This window comes from Myotis myotis, unplaced genomic scaffold (genome assembly GCF_014108235.1).
Source record: "Myotis myotis isolate mMyoMyo1 unplaced genomic scaffold, mMyoMyo1.p scaffold_m19_p_16, whole genome shotgun sequence".
NCBI classification, from domain to species: Eukaryota; Metazoa; Chordata; class Mammalia; order Chiroptera; family Vespertilionidae; genus Myotis; species Myotis myotis.
Window position 1 is genome coordinate 29,270,976 of NW_023416320.1, and position 21,144 is coordinate 29,292,119.

Consider the following 21,144-nt stretch of genomic DNA (forward strand, 5'->3'; position numbering starts at 1 on the left):
TTACGAACTTGACATAGGGAGAGCTATGAACTTGACAAATGAGGCCATAGGGAGCCTCACTAAGTTCATGACCGGAGGAGTGACTTGCCAGAATCACTGTTTTTGGCAGATTAACCTAGAAACTGTATATATGGTTAGAGGAGAAGCCAGAGTCAGAAACCAGCCAGGCATTCAGAAGTGAATGCTCATTTATTAGAAATCAATTGTGTTCCTTGAATTATATTGATAGTGACGGAGCTAGCAAAATAAATAAGAGAGGAGAAGCTTCAACTGGGTGAAGGAAAAAAGCAGGCCACCTTTGGTGACCTCTGATCACCTGAGTAACATTCAGTTACTGTTAGAGGAAAGCGGGTACCAGCGGTTTTAAGTTTCGTGCAGGCAAGCCAGCCATGTGTTTATAGAACTTGCTTTTGCAGCTGGGTTGATGAATATTGTTTGAAGGGCATGTACTGTACATTTTTTTTTATCACCTAAAAACATTACTACCAGAGGCACATGGGGTAAAATGGATACCCAATGTGTGTTTTACATGGAGTTGTATTTCACATTTATAGCATTTGGCCTTGCCTATTCCACTGCCTCTTGCAAGAAGCAATATTCCTTTAAATGATGTGGATAATGGATCTGTACCATTTATTACTTTAGTGATAGGATGTTCATTGCTTTGAATACCATACTTGTCCCTTTGCTTAAATCACCGACCCGGTCGCCTATTCTTCGTTTCCTTGGAGTCAGTATTCAAGGGAGTTTGACTTTTATTTCTTATTTCCTTCTCTGTTTGAAGAATTTTTAAGATTAAACAAACAAACCAACATAGAAGTCTTCTGTGAGCCTGGGAAGTGGACAGTGACCATATCTGTTTTCACATAAGGGCAAAATGATGGTTTTACAAATTCTCCATGTGGAGCTCTCACCACACAGTTGGCTGATAAAACTATAAATAAATGAAAACTCTATAGCTTTGTTACCATGGGAAAGAGAGCATTTAGCTTCATCTTTTGTGACTAAACAGTTCTGCTGCAGCACAGCGACAGAAGAAGGAGGTCACAGGATTAGGGATGTGGAGAGGCTGACGTGCTTAAAGCAAACCTACTTAGTAAGTCTTGTATTCATCCAATAAATATTTATTGGTAACCTGCTCTGAGCCAGGTATTGCTTTTCTACTGGCTGGGGAGAGACTGTAAACAAAACCTGAAAAAGTTCTGCTCTGGCGAGGCTTATGTTTCAGTGAGATGAAGCAGAACTACGGAAGATAAACATAGTTACTGTTTCAAGTGATAAGTCCTATGGAGGAAAAGACAGCAGGGATGGGGGACAGATGTATGTGTGTCTGGAGTGATGTGGTGGCATATTGCCGGGAGCCGGTCCATCCTTGCTGTTTCAAGGGACCTGGCATATATGGCATACTGTTCTTAATATGTTTGCTCACCTTCTTGGCACTATGTGTTTTAACCAAGGTCACCTCTCTGAGAAAGGTTGTTTCCCCAGGTAGGGATTTTCCCCTGAAGTTAGGGAGGGAATAAAATCCCTTAACTAAGTGCCAGGCGGGTAATTAATCACTTTAACTACAAACAATCATGCTTAAGCTACATAATCTTTACTCCCTGGAATGGAGATAAGAAACGCCCTAACCTTTGGAATAGAGATTGATAGGATTGGAATCAACTGGTATAAATACAGATGTAACAAGACAACAGGACTCAGAACCTAGACACAGAACCTAGACACAGAACCTAGACACAGAACCTACACAGAAAACCTAGAGACAGAAGAACTTCACTGGAGAGAACTTGGCAAAAGATCCTGGACAGAAACTGGCCACAGAACCTAGAGACAGAACCTAGCGAGAGAACATGGCAAAAGACCCTGGACAGAAACTGGCCACAGAACCTAGAGACAGAACCTAGCGAGAGAACATGGCAAAAGATCCTGGACAGAACCTGGCTACAGAACTTGGTTGGAGAACCTAGACAGAACCTGGCTGAAGAACCCGCCTACAGAACCTGGCAACCGAACCTGGCTGGAGAACCTAGTGAGAGAACATGGCTACAGAACCTGGCTGGAGATCCTGACCAGAACTTGGCTAGAGAACCCAACCATGCTGATCAACTGAACGCTGCCTCTGAGTCTTTCCCTCTTCGGTGACTCCATCCACACCTTTGGGGACCCCTGGACCTGCTGGGGTGGGACCCCAGCAGCATATAGAGCTGTGGCAGGCAGAGTTCTCCAATGTCCTGTCCTGGGCGAGGGGACTCAGAGCATGTGCCGGTGATGGCATCACTGCTGTGATCTTAGGTTCCCTTATATGAGACATTGAGCTTCATCTCAGCAGGTCCTCCTGCTGGCCTTGAGGAAGGAGCCGTGAGAGGGCCACAGCAGGACTGCCATCTGCCTCTAGGAGAGACAGTGGCCCCTCTCACACCAGCAGGAATATCAGGACTCAGCCCTCCAGCCTCAAGGGACCGCACTCTGCTCTCAAAGAAGAGCCCTGGGCTTCCTGAAGGAGGGCTGCCCAGACAACATCTTGATTGCAGCCTTGAGAGACCTTGAGCCCAGGACCCAGCTAAGCCAGGCCTGGCCCCTGATGGGAGCTGAGAGATATTGAGTGGGTGTGATTTGAAGCTGCAGAGTTTGTGGCAGTCTGTTGCACCGCAACAGAACACTGATACAGATAGCGGGGAGGGTGCAGGGAAGGTGTTACTAGAAGGGAATGTTTGGGTCAAGAACACTGGGGAGTAGGGAAACCAGGCAGAGGGAGCAGCCCCTGAGGCAGAGGGAACCTGAGCGTGGGGAGGGGCAGTCATGCCCTTGGAAGTGAGGTCAGAGAGTTTGCTTGGAACCAGAGTGGGAAGGGCATTGGCTGTTATTTGGGTTTTGACTTTGGCCTTAAGGGAATGAGAAGTCATTAGAGGGTTTTGGACTGGAGAGTGACATGGTCTGACCTTCATTTTTGCAGGGTCTCTTTGGCCGATGAGCTAAGACTGGACAAGACCAGTAAGATAGGTGCAATAATTCAGAGCACAGGTGATAGTGGGTTGGGCCAGAGTCCAGCTGTACAGGTGGAGAGGAATGGTCAGGTTCGGGAACTATTTTGAAAGTTCAGTCTATAGGATTTAATGACAGCTGGGGTGTATGGTGTGATAGAAAGTGAAACATAAAGAATGACTCCAGGGTTTCTGGCCGGAGCACCTGGAAGGAAGACACTGCCATTAACTGGCAGAGAAGGGTGTGGTGGGGACAAGTTTGGGAGGGGGTTCAGCAGCTCAGTTTTGTATCCTTAAGTTTGAGCTGCTGATGACATGCAAGTCTAGAGGTCAGGGGAGAAGGTGGACGGGAGACATACATGTGGAAGTCAGTAGCACATTATGGGACCCAGGATCATGAGGTCCCTAAAAGGGTCACCGCAGATAGGCAAGAAAAGGATTTAAGACTCAAACTTTGGTGCTCCAGTAAAATATTTTCAGTTATTTCATTTCAATGACATTTATGTTTTATTATATGCTTTTGATTTGGCCTGACTTAAAATGATTTTCTTCCTGGCCAATGTTGCGCAGTGGTTGAGTCACAGTTTGATTTCCGGTCAGGGCACATGTCTGAGTTTCTGGCTTGATCCCCAGTGGGTGGCATGCAGGAGGCAGCTGATCAATGATTCTCTCTCATCATTGATGTTTCTATCTCTCTCCCTCTCCCTTCCTCTCGAAGATAAATAAAAAATATATTTAAAAAAAATGTTTTTCTTTTCCTCTCCAAAACTTCAGCTCACTTAAAAAGACATACCCAGAAGGCCGTATGTCTTCATCCTGAGGGCAAATAGATGTAGAGCAAGAAAAGTATTTAAAGTATGTATATACCGCCTCCTTATCCTCACCTTCATTACTGCAGAATCTGTAAACCATCAAGGTGGCTTTTTCAAAATGGGTTTTACAGCAGGCCCATTGCTAGCTGGGTTCAGTTTACTGTGCTCCTTCAGCTAAACACAACTAGATGGATACACAAGGAGAGGAAGGTGCCCTCAGGATTCGGTAAACAGAGTTTCAAAGAACAGATCAGTTGAGAGTTGGTGAAAGTCCCGTGTGGACCCTTTTGAAACCTACATTTACCCCAAGCCCTGGGACCAGTATATATTTATAACTAGAGGCTTGTGAGAGTGGAGGGAATCATGCCCCTCAAAAGCAAAAGACTGCTGCTGCGGATACCTGTTTTTATGTAAGTACTCGCTTTCGTTTGTAAACTTTCTCAGGCTAGTTACATATTTATCCACATGTCTTAAAAATTGATAATTATTTCATAGCCCTTTGTCAGTCTTTTTTTTTGTTTTTTCTGGGAGGGGTTCTCCATTTTTCTATACCATATGATGACATGGTTTCTTTAATATTGAATAGCTATGTTCTCCAAGTATTACCCTTTTTATTTTATTTTTTAAATATATTTTTATTGATTTCAGAGAGGAGGGAAGAGGACGAGAGAGATAGAAACATCAATGATGAGAGAGAATCATTGATTGGTTGCCTCCTGCACGCCCCCCACTGGGGATCGAGCCCACAACCCAGGCATGTGCCCCTGACTGGGATCGAACCTGGGACCCTTCACTCTAGGGTCGACACTCTATCCACTGAGCCAAACCAGCTAGGGCAATAGTACTCTTTTAAAAAGAATCACATGGATGGTGATATAACATCTTTGGGAACTGAGACATTGCAGCCCCTCTTTATCCAGAAAGGACTTGAGTGACCAGCTGTGGGAGTTTGGGGTTTGAGTGGTTTGCCCTCTGTAATGAAGATGCTAGCCCAAGGCAGTCCTGCTGCTTTCTCACCTGGGACAGGGAGCAGCAAAGAGCAACAACACTTTCCTGTATGCACCCTGACGGACAGTGTTAGAAGTCCAGCATAACCGTGTACCCTACCTGCCCCCGACCTGCCAGGAGCATTTGCTCAGACCCAGGGCCGGGTGCTCTGCTGAGGATCTTGGATCAGCAGCCTCATTTGAATACAGTCATTCTTCTCTCACCTCACCACAGCACCTGTTTGTCCTTTTGTTCCTTTCATTTGGGGTTGTATTTCTTTTTGGCATTTTAAGTAGTTACCGTTCCTGATCTGAAGATTACGCTTTAATTCATTTTCCTTAAACTTGTGGACACAAATTCTTTTGTGTCATTTGAGCAGGCTACACCGGCTTTTCTCTACGCCTTCAGTGTCTTGTGTGTTTTCAAAGCCTGGCATTTTGAGTGCCCTTTTGAAGTTGAGTGAAGCAATTGTGCTCTTAAGTGACAGAAGTGGCTTTTTCTTTTGAGGTGCCTTGGGCCTGTTGAGATCCAATTCTGGTCGAATGAAGCCTTCCCATGTAAGTAGGACACTCTCCTTAGCCTTCTGGAGTCACGCATGGGACATGCTCTGTCTGTTTCCAGCTGTGATCAGCATGAACACCTGTTAACCTGCTGTGTGCAAGGATAAACACCTTCAAATCTTGTTTCATGATAAAAATTAGCGACTTCAGGAAACTTAAGAAACATTTGCCACATCTAACGTTGGATATAAGGATTGCTTTTTATAGGTTTGTTTTTTTTGCTCTGAAGTATCAGTTTCCAGTATATATTAAAGATAAGATTCTATACTGTGTTAGTCTAGTCTGCGTCAGAAGTTGGAAAACCGTGGCCCACGGGCCAAAACCAGCCCACTATCGGTTTTTGTAAATAAAGTTTTATTGGAACATGGCCATGCTCATTTGTTTATGTGTTTGTTGGCTGCCTCGTTTCACACTGCAGTGGCAGAGTTGGGATTCTGGCCTGCAAAGCTTAAAATATCTACTCTGGCTCTTTACAAAAAAAGTCTGTCAACCTCTGGTCGCAAATATATAACTTTTGTTAAACTAAAAATTTTCAGTCATAAAATAATATTGGAATAATTCATATCTCTAGATTTTGAAAGTGGTCAGGGCACATCCATCAAGAAAATAGGCAATGGTTATTTTAATAAGTAAAATTTAAATGTTGTTTAACTTTTTAGTACCATTTCAATTTCTACCGGTTATCACAATCTATTTAATTTAAGAAGTATAACGTATAGGAATGTAAAATCTGTAAAATTAAAAGCCTCACGTCACTCTAAATGGGAGGACTGAAATTTCTATGTAAACCTAAGTATTAGGTTGCATTTTCATAGGACTTGCTAACACTTAAAACTAAAATCTTCATGGAGGCATAATTCATATGTCTCCCGAGGTCTCCCTAATAAATCCCCCAAGATGACACGTTTACAGCCTAAAGTGAAGGCTGAATTTACTTTGACTAATATCAAATGAGAACTTAGTTTGCGTAGACTCCTATGTGTCATGCGTTTGTGATATTTCGATGCTTTTCTGATAGGTTAGTTAAATTTCCATACCGTGGCATAGTTTATTTGAACTGCTCTTTCATCCCCACAGGCCTTTGCTTGTGACCTGTGTCCCAATGTGACAAGGATGAATCCCCAGCGATATCTCCTCCCCATTCCCGGGATAATTGCAGGGTATGGCCATGCCACCTTCACCCTGAGAGAACCTTCTCTCCTTGGCTATCTTGTGCTTTGGGGGTTCAGGCAGAACACAGGGCTCAACGTGAAGAAGCCCACCTTTTCAGTGGGAGCGGTCTGCCCTTCTTTCCTGTCCAGAGCTGGTAAATGAGGGCAGCAGAGGAGTTGTGTCAAATGCTGCAAAATCTAATTACTGCTTGATTTATAGCCGCAGGCACACCATGGCTGAGGACTGAGTTCATTGCCATGAACACACACCAGCTTCATGGTTCAAAGACTGGTCTTGGGCTGCCTGGAGGGCTCTGCTGCCCCTGTGGTTGGTTGCTGCTCTCCTTAGGGAGAGCACTGGGCAGCTCACAGGTCCACAGCCCTGGGCAGCCAGGTGCGGGGTCCCAGCGTGCAGGATGCTGGCGTGGCTGAGGAAATCCTGGGCTTGAGTGTAGAGTTCCTAAGAGGAGCTGGACACACACACACACACACACACACACACACACACACACACACACACACTTAGGCAGCTAAATACACAGTTTCAACAAGTCTGCTCTTCCGAATTTCCTATAGACTGGGAAATTAGACTGTAGTTTCCTTTCCTAAGCAATAAAGCTGGAGGCCCTGCCCTTTTAATTGTTCTTTATTTTTTCTACTGCATGAATCGAGCTTGAGGACCCAAATTCTCCAAAACACACTGTTTTATATGGAGAGTTCCCCGTTTCTGACCCTCCCACTCCCTCCTCAATCACCCGTTAAATGCCCGGGGAGGACTCTGAAGCTCAGTAACGATAGTGCGGCTCCATGGTTCCAAGGCATGTTGGGGTTGACTGCAGGTGTGCCCCTGATTCCTCCACTCACTGGCTGGTGCCTCCAGGAGGGTATGACCTCTCGGTCCATTTCCTCCTCTGTAAAGTGGTGATAATAGTATCTGCATCATGGGAAGGTGCGAGGATTAAATGATGAATGTGTTTTAGTGTGGGACCAGGCACATGGAAAGTATTCGGTAAAGGTTAGCGGTTCTAGCCCTAACCAGTTTGGCTCAGTGAATAGAGCGTCAGCCTGAGGACTCAAGGGTCCCGGGTTCGATTCTGATCAAGGGCATGTACCTTGGTTGTGGGCACATCCCCAGTAGGAGGTGTGCAGGAGGCAGCTGATCGATGTTTCTCTCTCATCGATGTTTCTAACTTTCTATCCCCTCTCCCTTCCTCTCTGTAAAAAAAATCAATGAAATATATATATTTTTAAAAAAGGTTAGTGGTTCTAGGCCATAGCTGAGCGAAAGACTGACCTCATTCTTAGACTGTTTTGTTTTGAGTTGTCCTAGGTCAGTGGTTCTCAACCTTCCAAATGCTGCGACCCTTTAATACAGTTCCTCATGTTGTGGTGACGCCCAACCATAAAATTATTTTCGTTGCTACTTCATAACTGTAATTTTGCTACTGTTATGAATGGTAATGTAAATATCTGATATGCAGGATGTATTTAGGCGACCCCTGTGAAAGGGTCGTTCGACCCCCAAAAGGGTCGCGACCCACAGGTTGAGAACCGCTGTCCTAGGTGGTGTCAATGGGAATAGTTTGCCTCATGGGGACAGGAATTTTATCGCTGATATGTTCTAGAACCGTCTGTATGTCGCTGTGTACAGTTAGTACACCCCCCTGATTAGCTTCAGGGGGGCAGCTCCCACCTGCTTCCCATTTTGAGGCTATGAAATAGCTATTGATACAAGTATTTCATTTAAGAAACTGAGTCTTAATGAAATTAAGTAATTTAATCTAAATTCATATTAACTAATAAGGAATAAAACAGATATTCAACCCCCAGACCAATCGTAATGCCTTTTTAATTCAATATGCTCATTAGCATCTGGGTTTGTAATTGGTTTGGGTTTTTAATATGTTTGGGTTTTTAAAATTTTTTTGAAAAAAATTTTTTTCAACTAAAATGTACTTTCAATAGTATTTTACATTAGTTTTGAGTGTTCAGCATAGTGGTTAGACATTTATGTAATTTATGAAGTGATTCCCCCAATAAGTCTCGTACCCACCTGGCACCATATGTAAGTATTACAATACTAGAGGCCCGATGCATGAAATTCATGCAAGAGTAGGCCTTCCTTCCCCCGGCTGCCCGTACCGGCTTCCCTCCAGCACCTGGCACCCGGGAACCGGGCTTCCATCACAGCCCCAGCTTCATCCGGAAGGTCATCCAGAAGGATGTCCAGTCTGATTAGCATATTATGATTTTATTATTGTAGATTATTCATTATATTCCCTATGCTGTATTTTACAGCCCCATGACTGTTTTGTAACTACCAATTTGTACTTCTTAATCCCTTCACCTTTCTCACCCTGCCCCCAAGCCCCCTCCCCTCTGGCAACCATTCCTTTGTTCTGTATCTATGGGTCTGTTTCTATTTTGTTTGTTCATTTATTTTGTTCTTTAAACTCTACAAATATTGAAATCATAGGGTATTTGTGTGTTTGTTTTTAAGAGTGATATAGAAGCCACTCAGAAAACAATGGCAAGTTGTGTAGTATGTTTAAATAAAATATGTATTTATTTCTTCCAGAAAACTGCTTTATTATAAACATGAGACAAATAAAAGAAAAATAGGTTAGGTGAAAGCTAAAGAGACAAAAATAACTAAAGAAAAGGTGCTTTAAGTAGGTGTTACCAATGGTTAACTGTTTGAAATAAGCTTTCCAAGGACTTACAAATAGAAAAAATATTCTTAGTTCCTGATAAAATATTCTGAATAAAATGGCACACAATCCAATTTTCAAATAAGTAAACTATAACTTCTGTAAATTCATGTAGAATTACATCATCATTTTTTCTTTCTATGTACATAACATACTACATATAAGAGCTCGAAAGGTTCAGAAGAATTTAAAATAAAAATAATTATATTAGGATATCAACTTAGTAATAAAATCATTTTAAAGACTTATAGTAAGACTATATTTATAATATTTTTTTTATATAATATGGGGTGGTTTTTCAAAGAGTGCATGCATTTTGGGGCACCCTATATGTGCACTCACATAACCACCTCTTAAGGATATGGGGAAGCGGGGACGGGCAGCCGGGAGAAGGAAGGCCTACTCTTGCATGAATTTCGTGCATCGGGCCTCTAGTATTGTAATACTTATGTATGGTGCCAGGTGGGTACGAGACTTATTGGGGGGATCACTTCATAAATTACATAAATGTCCCTCCCTCCAGCAATTCTCTTTTGCCACTTTCTAGCCACTTCCCCCTTTTACACCTTAGAAGAAATCATTGTTCTGATTTTTACCACCATAAAGCAGTTTTGTCTGTTTTTAACTTTACCTCAGTGGACTGTACAGTAGTAAATATGCTTCATGCTTTTCCCTTTCATTGAGTATCATGTCGTTGAGATTCATCCTTAGTCTCAGTAGCTCCTTCCTATTGCTAGTAGTAGCCCATGTGTGCATACACCTCAGTTTGTTTATCTGTTCTTCTGTGAATGGATGTTTGGCTTGTTTCCAGGTGGGCATTTGGAATAAAGTCGCTATAAACATTGTTGAACAAGCCTTTGGGGGGACATATGTTTTCCTTTACCTTTGGTGGAATTGCTGGGTCATGGGTAAATGTTTGACTGACTTCAGACTTTCCCATTAGTGGTGTGTGACAATTCCAGTTGTTCTACAGCCTTGCCAACATTTGGTATTGTCTTTTTCTTTTTAGTGATTTGAGTGACTATGAAATAGTGTTGTCTTGTGGTTTAAATTAGTATTTCCTCATGACTAATGGCAGTAAGTGCCTTTTCTATGCTTATAGGTCTTTTGTGTATCTTCTTTTGTGAAGTGTCCACGTTTTTGCCCTTTTTAGAATAGATTGTTCATCTTTTTTATATTGATTTGTAGTTCTTTATTTTTCTGGATAAAAGACCTTTTTCCAGATATATATATTGGATATAGTTTCTTTCGTTTGGTCTTAAAGTGTCATTTGCTGAGCAGAAGTTTTAAATATTTTTAGAGGAAAGTTTGCCATTTTTTTTTTCCTTTACGGTTAGTCTTTTTTCTGATTCTAGGAAATTTATACCTACTGCAAGGTTGCAAAAATTCTCCTTTGTGTTTTTCTAGCTTTATAGTTTAAGGTTTTACTGTTTAGGTCTATGACCTGCCTCAGGTTGATATATTTGGTGTGAAATAGTGGTCACGGTTTACTGTTTTTTCAAATGGATATCCAATTGTCCCATCATTATTTGTTGAAAATACTTTTCATTCTCCATTGAATTGTTTGAGTCCCTTTGTCCAAAATTAGTTATGTATTTGTGGACTCTCTCTTCTGCTTCGCTGATCTGCTTATTCTTATTCACACCACTGTGTTGGAATTTCATTGTCTTCATGAAAGAGCCTCCATCCTTGTCTGGGTGGGGGACACTCTCTTCCCACTGGGGACACAGAGGAGCCACCCTCCAGGTTCCCCGCAGTGGCTCGCATTTCCACGGAGCATGAAACATCGCTAATACACGTCTCTGACATGGAATTTTGCAAGTGAAATGTGTCTTGCATTTGGGTGACTTCAGTATGTTCAGATTTAAAAAGTTTGATGTAATTCATGTCATTTCACTCCAATTTAGGTCCAGGAGTAATGCTGAAAAGAAGTATGTCATTTCACTGCAATTTAAGTCCAGGAATAATGCTGAAAAGAAAAATGTCATTTCACCGCAATTTAGGTCCAGGAATAATGCTGAAAAGAAGTATGTATGAAGGCATGATTGAGCACAAACTAAGAGCAGCCCCAAACTAGTAAGTCAAAATGGATAAGTTAACTGAAATTCCGGTTAATTTCACACAACAGAGACCAACCAACGTTTAATGGAAATGCTTTAGGATTGCTTTTTCTTGGCCACCAGTGGAGTTTTTGTTTCCCCTGCAAAATACATTCTCCCAAACGGTAACACAACACACAGCATATTTGGGGAGGACAGAAATTAACTTATTTTGTAAAAAGAGAAAAAGAGACATAGAAAAAATTCTATCCATTGCTGAAAATAAGGAAATTTTTAGAAAAGTAGTAATTACACGTCAAGAAAAATTTTCCTTCACTGTCCTTCCTCCCTTGGCCTGTCCCTTTGAGGCAGGAGGGTGTGCCCATCTATGCCGGGCCCTGGCTCTCTCACCTGGAACATCTCAGGGAGTTGGAGGGCTAATTCTCATAACTTGGCCACCCATCACTACCAGTGGAGAACAAGGCCTGTATGATTTTCTACTTACTTCACCCAGAGAAGCCAGGATCCACTCCTATGCATGAATGAGCTGTGCCCATTGTAGACAAAATAAAATTAACTAATACTTCCTCCTCCTCCACCACCCCACCCCATCCTCAGGATAAGGGAACACCAGGTACCATCTTTTTAACGCCTGACACTGACTCATATCCCCTATCCAAATTGTGTTGTTGTTCTTAAACAAGAACAAAAACAAATGTGAAAATGGTGTTTACCCTTGGTTGGAAGATGATTGAAACTGTAAAAGCTTCTTTAGTCTATAAAATGGGCAAATGCCACCAAGAAATCAGGTAGGCAGTTTCTCTTGCTGCCCTCTGGACTCCTGTAGCCCTTTGCCACTAACCTGTCAGGTACCTTATGGTATTTATTCCCATTAGAGAACATTCCTGCAATATTAATTTAAAAGCCTTCTATAGTATAATCTAGTGCACAAACCGCTTGTGTAAGCTTGACTCAGACTCTATGATAAAAAGCATTCATCATGTGCCATTCCATGTAAGAGGAATTTCAGCTCTCCTCTTCATCAGAGGACCTGCCTGCAGTGGAATTAAAATAGCTTCTCCCTGAATGGGAGCATTGACTTGGCAAAGATATGAGCAGTCATTCAGGAGGAATGTAATCGAACACTTGAAATTTAAATTCCTTTGTAATCTGACTTTGAAAATAAAGTAAAAGAGAAACCCAAGGAAGTTTCCTTTCAGGTGAACTCCTGTCCTTCAGATCACTTCCACTTTCAAGGCTAATAACATACCCACGACAAAGGTAGTATGTAATGAACCTTATCTTTGCCATGAGCTTATTCCCCCTGATACTCTGATACTTACTGCTTAGAAAAGGTGCCCTACATAGAGGGACCCACCTCTGCAAAAATGTCTTTCAAACATCAGATTTACAAACTGGGCCAGTCACGTTTGGAGGAATAGCTTTTTCCTTTATTGTGTCCATAAAGCATAAATTGTTAAGCCAAGAAACTACCTTAAATAAGTGACACAGATTTTCTTCTTTATTTAGAAACTATTCAGATTTACAAAGGATTCTTTCCCTTCAAATAGCTTCTTTCTCGTTCTTGAAGGACGCAATCTTTTTTCTGTTAAAGTCACTGAGTGGTAAATATTTCCAGGAGGATAACACTTGTTAAACAAAAAAAGGTCCCATAATTGTTGTCACTGCCTTAAATGGGGTTACATAATGAAAAAATATTTCTTTGTTGTAAAAGAAAACAGGGAAAAGGATCTCTCTCACTCTCTCTCTACATGAAAATAGAAACAGGGAATCCAGTACAGAGCAGTAGTCACCATTTATGAAAAACAGCAGTCAAAAGAGAAAAGGTGTGTGTATGTGATTATTTTCAGTAGAAAAAAAAATCTTGGCTTTACACTCAACTGTATAGGTGGACTTGAGCTCAATTTGCTTCAAGGCAGAGTTCTGTTAACAATTCATTTGCATATTTTTTTCTATTGTGGAACGTAAAAATTGATCCCTAGATATATAATAAAATTACCTTTAAAATCTACACATATAAATGGAAATATCTTTCTGACAAAACCATCAAACCATTATCTATTAGTGATACGAAGCTATCATTACAGGTTTTTTAAACTGTGAAAGTAAAAATAGAGCTCATATAGGCAGACAGTGAAAGGTGATGGCTTTACTTTCTTTCAACTCAATTCCTGCTATAGTAGTAACAATCCATAAAGCTTCAGAAACTTGCCAAGGTTCCAGTCAATTTTGAATCATGCTAATGTTTCTAACTTCATATCCAAAGAAATTATTTTCCATTTTCTCCATCACTTAAACTTCCTGGCTTCTTTCCAGACATTCGAACCTGGCCATATCTTCCACGTGTACAAGAATGCCTTTAGATAAAAGGAGAAAATTATCCAAATAACTATGGGAAAGAATATCTAAGCCGTACTTAGCAGTGCAGACTTGCACCAGTGCCAACAGAGGCTTGCTCTAATGTTTAATAATAATCAGCAAATTGACTGATAATCCAGGCTGAACTTTTGGTTCCCACCCTAATGGTTTGATTTATGGCTGAGGGTGATTAGTGCACATCAGTGTCCCGTTAGCTGATGGTGCACTTACTAGCAAGTTAACAAAGCTAAGCTGTACCATGTAGACGGGCTGTAGGACAGATCCAATGACGAGGGCATGTCAGGCAGCCTGAACCTCCAAGCCGGAGACTTTAGAGGGGCTACTCATGAAAAACTTACCCCCCGTAGTTTTTCCCATGGGTGGGGAAAATACAGAGTTTTAATAAGCAACTTATGTTCAATGTTAGGAGAAAAATTAAACAACTCAGACAAGTCAACCATGCAGAGACAAGAACTATTCCATTGTGGCCTTGCCCCTAGATATTTTCTCCATATGTATACACAGAGATGTCTGTATATGTACACAGAGAGATCATTTTAACAGCAATGGCATCATACATTGATTTATGACTTTCACTTAATATGTCAGCTACATTTCCATTTAATAAATATTATTTCATAATACATATCACTTTTGAAGAACTGCATAACGTAACATTAATGTTTATGTATACAGCATCATTTATGTCAGCATGTTGGCTATTCTTGAAGAAGTTTTTCATTTTCTGTTTTTGCTCTAGAAAGTATGCTGTGATAAATCCCCTTGCTTCTATATTTTTTGCGCATATCCTCTAATATTTGGAATTAATATTTGTCCATGATCCCAACTAGTTCCTTAGGATATTTTCCCAAAGCGAATGGCCAGGGTTAAAGGCATACACATCTGTAAAATTTTCAAGAACATTTTGCAAATTGCCCCAGCAAGAAAGTTGTGCTTGTTTAAGTCTCAGAAATTCTGGATGTTATTAACAAACTCTTACCAGTATAACATGTCCCATCTGGATTGTGCTCAGGGCATGATGGTTGTGTTTATACTATATATTTCTTTTTCTGGGTCAGAAAAAGGTCAGAAAAGGGGATCGTTTTTCTAATAGCCTGAGTATCATTTGGCCAGGATATTTTAATTTTGTCATCAGCCAAGCAGGAAGAACTTAGATAATGTCTGCAAAATGCTGGGCACTCCCTAAATGCTTTCTTTATATAGTAAATCATTTCTTTGTCCTCATGTTACAGATGAGAAAATTCAAGCGAAGAGAAGTTAAGTAATGTACCCAAAGTTTGCAGCTGGAAAGTAGCTAGGTTAGGATAAAATATAATGGGGTAGAAGATGAGAAGTATTGTTCTAGCAACATAATTTCTTCTAAGGACTATCATTCAGGATATAACCTTGGAAGTTGCTGTACGACCTATTTTTAAGACATTGAAAGCGTCAGAAAGGCCCAAGATGAATTTCATAACAAATTACGTTCTTGTAGTTGCATATTTGTTTAGATAAAAGTCTAATCTTTCAAAGTTTGTAACGTTGAAACACAGTGATGAACGTTCATGCCATGCATACTTGTAGTTCTTCCATGAAGCTTTTGCTTAAAATAGCAGCATGCATTACTCATGGGAGAGTATATGCCTTGATGTTGGACAACAGTGTAGAGATGCATTCAAGAACTAGTGCTGATGAGAAACAGAACCATTAAATTATAGGAAAATTTACTTAACTGAAATTTGAAGACGTTCCGCTTTGAGAGACAAAGCTGAAATTTAGGACATTCATCCACTTATTGTCATTTAAAGTTTTATAGGAATGGTCCTATGGTCAGTAGAGAGAGGGTCTCATCCTAGGTTCTTTCGATAGTACAGAGATTATTGATGAGGTAAACAGGCTCACATCCTAGAAGATTCCTGTAGGTGTCTGAAAAAACATGATATGATTTGAGAACAGAAGGGAAGCTAATAAGCTCAGAACTACTTCTGCAACCTAATTCATAGGTCTTATTAATCATTACATCTAATTATTATTACACCTAATTATTATTAGGTTATCATATCTAATTATTACTGACACATTTATTTAATAATAACAATTACTATGCCCAAAGGGTAAGTAATTTTTGGTTTGTAGAAACAAACATTGTTAAAGATGGCTTTTGTTAGCAGCATTCTCTTTTTAATCCTCACCCGAGGAATATGTTTTACTGATTGTAGAGAGAGGGGAAAGGAGAGAGAGAAACATTGATGTATGAGAGAAACATTGATTGGTTGCCTCGCATACTCGCCCCCACTGGAAATTGAACCCGCATGTGCCCTGACTGGGAATCAAACCTGAGACCTCCCCATATATGGGACAATGCCCCAACCCACTGAGCCACACTGGCCAGAGCAGCAACATTAATTTTTATCTGCCAGAATGCCCGTTCATTTGGACATGTGTGTTCTGATACCAACAGGTACTTGCACTTGTATGAAATGTCCATGTGTGTCCTACCTCATCAGCTCATGAATGAACCCATGTTTGACCTATAGATCCGTATAAATGTAAATGAAAGGAAGGTGGGAGTTTTTATTTCTAGAGAATGTAAAAGTCATTTTATTATGCAATGCTTACATTTGTGTGCAGTGAGGGATTTAAAAAATTCCCTGTAATTGATTGTTTGACTTTGTAATTAAGAAACAGTCACTTAGATAAAAATGAGCTGCTCTAGAAGGCAGGTGAATAAAAAAGATGCTTTCCTGAGAAGAATGTGTTTGTGAACTAGAACCCTGAAATGCAGACTATAACCATCATACTGAAGACTTCTTAATGTGAGTGCTTTTTGCGTAAAAATTTTAAAACTTTCTTGTGTTACCCTAAGTGTTTAGTTTCCTCAGCTTTGTGGGGAAGATGCCTGTTTTGCAGGACTGCCTCATCCCAGCTCTCTTCTCCATCGTGTCCACCTGCACAGAAACCCTCTGTGGTTCTTCTTAATTGCGGCCACATTCTGTGGAACGTAATGATTACCATTGCGTTAGCAGGCGGGAGAGCGTGTGTGCTTCCTATAAAAAACTAGCTCAGTATGAGCAGGGGTCATGTTTTTAAGGAGGACAGGGGTTGCCTGGGTAGTTTTAGGACTTGAGGAGGCCTGGGGGGCTGGACAGACCTATGTGGCCTGCTACCTTTACAGGCACATGGTACTTTTGCCCTCTGGGATAGGGGTGCTGCATGTAGGAGGTATGAAAGGTATGAAACATAACAGGTGTAAATTTTGTTTGTATAAATCTTTTTTAGGGTTAGTGCCATTACTGAGAAAGTCTTTTTTCTCTTCTTCTATCATATGACTTCTTGCTTCTTCTAGATCTAAGAGACCAGTTACATCCTTGGCAAGAGAGGCTGAGCTCACTGAAGGCCTCATGGGTTTATTATAGAGGATACAGCGGGAAGGTGGCCAAGGAAATGGGGAGAAGGGGCTTCAGGAGATGATCCAGCCAAGCACTGTGGTCAAGAACCAGAGACATGCTGTCCAGCCGTGCAAGGCTGGATCGGTCCTGGGAAGCCCCCCGGCCAGGGTGTGTGAGCTGCGCTGGGTTGTCAGCCTACACATGGATACGTGTGTGAAGTGGTCAGGTAGCCACGGTAGCCGGAGCGTCTGTTCTTAATTTGGTAGCAACAGCTAGCCATGGGAAGCAAGCCTCCCCTCGAATTCAGAACTCCTTAGCTGTCTCCTTGTTTCCTACCCTTCCATTGCCCTTCACCAGTACTATACAATAGGAATCGCTAGAGGGGAAAAAAGGCTTTGAGGAGACACTACAAGATTATAAACTGCACCCCACAGAGAGGGTTCACACGCACGTCTGCGTATGTATGCAGCCTGGTGAGACGCTTGTCCAACATAAGCATCTTTCTCAGCGGGAGGCTTCGCAGGGGGCCTCCAGAGCTGACTGCACAAGGCATCCCACACTGACATACAAAGGAACCCCTCAGGCCCTATTCAGGCAGGAGGTCACTTCATGGTAAACAGGTCGGATGCTAAGAATCTGGAAAGAGAGAGGAGCCGAGGGCCGCACATGCCCTTTGGAGCCGCTGGAGTAATTTCCAGCAGCCTGATTCATTTTTCCCCAGCCCAGCCACGTTACAACTGCACTGAGTACCCCAGACGCCACATTTCTTTAAAAAAGCCGATGTGTGGGTGTTCTGAACAGAGAAGGAAGGGGCACCAGTTACCCATTTGCTTGCCCAGCAGTTGTCCTACAGCTCCTGGTAGCCACAGGAGACTTCCACAGCTTGGGCATTCGTTCCTTTTCCTTGTAGTGGGGGTGGGCAGTGTGCTAGAGCCCCTTGCGTGGGCTTAGGGGAACCGCTTGCTACCACGTCTGCCCAGTTCCACCAGCAGTGAGTTCGTGTTGGTGGCCTAAAATGCCACTGTGGAAATGCTACATACAAGCTGTCTATTCCATCACTCACTGGTCCACCACTCTTTACAGGGACCACCCAGGACTGCTGGCCCCTCCCCCTACTCCTGGCAGCTCTGGGGCCTAAACCTGAGCTGGGGGCACCGCAGCAAATGGGAGAAATGTCAGCCTTGGTGGCCCAGCTTGTGATTGGGTCTCCCCACACCCAGGTCCCTGTTCCTCAGAGCAGGAACCACTGCCCTGGGCCCCTTCCAGCCAGATGGCATTTCACAAACAACTGAAATTGAGACACTTCTGGTCAGAACGTTCTGACCAGTCTAAAGCTGTGTGGGAGCGGAGAGTCATTTCATTGACCAGGGGAGAAAGCTGAACGTTCTGTTGGAACTTCTCAACACACAGGCCCTCCTCTCCTCGTTCTCCCAGGTTAGAGAATCCAAAGACCTTGAAGAAACAAACCCCTCCAGTGAGGTCAACCATTTCTCTGCTGACCGCCTGCTCCTACTTGCCCAGTGTAGCAAATGTGAAATGTACACGCTTTTATTCTCTGTGCAGTGAAGGGTGAGCAAGGGTGTTGACTTGGGAGATAATGGGAACCTATTCCTAGAAAGAACTTGGGGAAATGAATCAGCCGTCGGGTTTCCAGAGGGCTTTGCCCTAACGCTTTTCCTCCTCTTGTGGGAGCTGTTCCCAGCTGTCCGCACTCCGCCCTGTGTCCTTGGGTCCTGGGTCCTCCAGGACCTTGCCTTTCACGCACACTCCAGCCAGAACCCTCCTTTAGTCGCAGACCCCACTCTCTGTGTCCACTTCCGTGCTTTCATAGCAGCCTGCACATCCCCGCAGTTTCCCCACCAGACCACTCAGTTGTTAATGAGTCACTTAATGTTTTTCTTCCTAATGAGAATGGACGGTCCAGTGGGAATCAGAATACTGTCTCACTGCCTGCAGTATCCCCAATGCCCAGCACCATCCTTGCACGTAGTAGGTGCCTAGAACTATGGAGTACATGAATGCTTTTTCAGATTCAAGGAAGAGTTGATTGAAGTTCAAACATAAAAGTGCTATTCCCAAGGTTAAAAAATATATAGGCTCACCTCGTCGAATGGTAGGAAGAAAGTTTACCAATAAGCTAATACTCAGTCCCAGATGAATATTTGTTCTAAATACGCCAAAAGATAAGACCTAAGAAAGGACAGTGACCTCCTTTTCCTAGGATGCGTCTGCTTAATGTCTTATACAAAACAGGCATGAACAAATGAAACAGCTTTTTAAAACAGTGCCCTTTTTTTGAGCTCGCCGTCTGTTAAATGAAGAGGAAGGCAGGGCTGTTGGCTATTTCCTAAATAAATGCCTAGAAGTGTTACTAGTCTGTATATCCTGGCAGCCTCCAGGGAGCTGTGCCTTAGGCCAAATCACGGAAGCCAACTCCTCTTGGAGTTGGAGCTCCTGATAATGGTGATTGCGCGTTGATAGTTCACGTGGACGATGCTTCGAGGTGGCACACGCAGCAGTTTCTTTAGAGGCGTGTCTCCATCTTGTTTTGCAAGCCTGTGTTTGTGTCTACATTAGTACACCATTTTTCACTCTTGAATTTATGGACCGTGAGTTCCTTTGCTGTCTTCCCCTTAAAGTTTATGAGCCATACCATTCCTTTCTCTGGCTTATTTCCCAAACAGTCCATGGTATACAAAGATTGAAAAATGCCTCTGAGTCAGCCTTCCTTTTCCATGGCTACTAATTAATCCCTGGGAATATTTGGTTTCTTAGAGCAGATCATAATGGTTGTTGAGGATGTTAGCATTTTGTAAAGGTTTTCAAGTAAAAATCAAAGCAAAGCAAGTCTAGAAAAATGAGAAGTTGGCATATCATCACTGGATTGGAGCTTGACTGTTAGAACATACCAATTTCTGGGAATTATGGAAAATAAATTTAAAAAAATTTTAATCATGGCCCACTTAGAATAATTATAAAAACAATGTTTATGAAAATACATTTCATTTTCAAAATTGAGCTATAGCTATTAAAGTCTGTATACATTTTGGGAGGACACCCTGTGTTTTTATTGACTTTTAGAGAGAGAGAGAGAGAGAGATATCAATGTGTGAGAGAAACATCAATTGGCTGCCTCCTGTACATGCCCAGACCGGGGATTGAACCCTCAGCCTTTTGGTGTACGGGATGACCCTCCAACCTATTGAGCCACCGAGCCAGGACCAGGAAATAAGTTTAACATATTAACAGATTTGATTAATATCACCCCAGGACTATTAAATTTGTAGAACATATTTACAAGAAAGGGAGAACCAATAAATATATAGGCTGCAGGAACAGAAGTTGCATTTGTCTGGCTAACTTCTCTCTCCTTTTCACATAAATTTGTTGTCTTAAATTTCATCAAACACCTCATTACAAACTTTCCTTGATTTATATTTCATAGAAAACACTTTTCAAATGTATAATATCATTTAATCTATATTGCAAGTCATTAGTGAAATATAATTGTAAGCCCTTAATTTCCTGAAAATTCCTGTTAAGATTGGTTCATATAGAATTAAGTGAAATTAGAGAGTGTTACATAGCCAAAAAGAAGTTGGGGGAAATAATTTTGGTTACCACAGTGAATCCCCATAACAGCTCTGTATGATTCATCAAGCCTGCCACCAGCTTGTCACTATGAATCACTTCTAAATGGTGTATCTGACAAAACTGTACCATAGAGAAGTGTTTAGACACTTCTTGTTTTGAGTTGTGTGTTTGTTACTGGGAAAGAAGGTAGACAAACATGATGTGGTGAAAAGATTGCTGCTATTAATAATAGCTTAATTTAGAACTCACTCTGTGCCAGGCCCTGTCCGAATCCTAATAGCTCATTGTCAATCCTGCAAGGTGTCTCTGATTATTGCCTCTGAGACCCGGAGACATCCAGTCACTAGTCCCAAGTCAGGCAAGTAGGAAGTAGCTGATCCAGAATGTAAACACAGGTGGTATGGCTGTTAGAACGTATGCTCTTCACCCATGCTTCCAACTGCCTCTCACAGGATTTGGCTCCTAGAACTAATTTTACCATTAAATTGTGCAGTGGGCAAACTTTTCTGTTATTGAAAATATATGCTGTAGCCCTAAC

At 41.9% G+C, this 21,144-nt stretch overlaps 1 protein-coding gene across 8 annotated transcripts in view; it reads left to right on the forward strand.

Annotated features, from left to right (window-relative positions):
- FAM110B (family with sequence similarity 110 member B) overlaps positions 1–21,144 on the forward strand; it is a 124,265-nt gene that overhangs the window by 40,470 nt on the left and 62,651 nt on the right. For 4 of the 8 annotated variants that reach the window (XR_004972485.1, XM_036338287.1, XM_036338288.1 and 1 more), the window contains one exon: positions 11,113–11,281. The exons of 3 other annotated variants lie outside the window; for them this stretch is intronic. The gene's annotated coding sequence lies outside the window, so the exon portion shown is untranslated. The remainder of the gene's footprint in view (positions 1–11,112; positions 11,282–21,144) is intronic. One more of the 8 variants, XM_036338289.1, reaches the window with a different exon arrangement.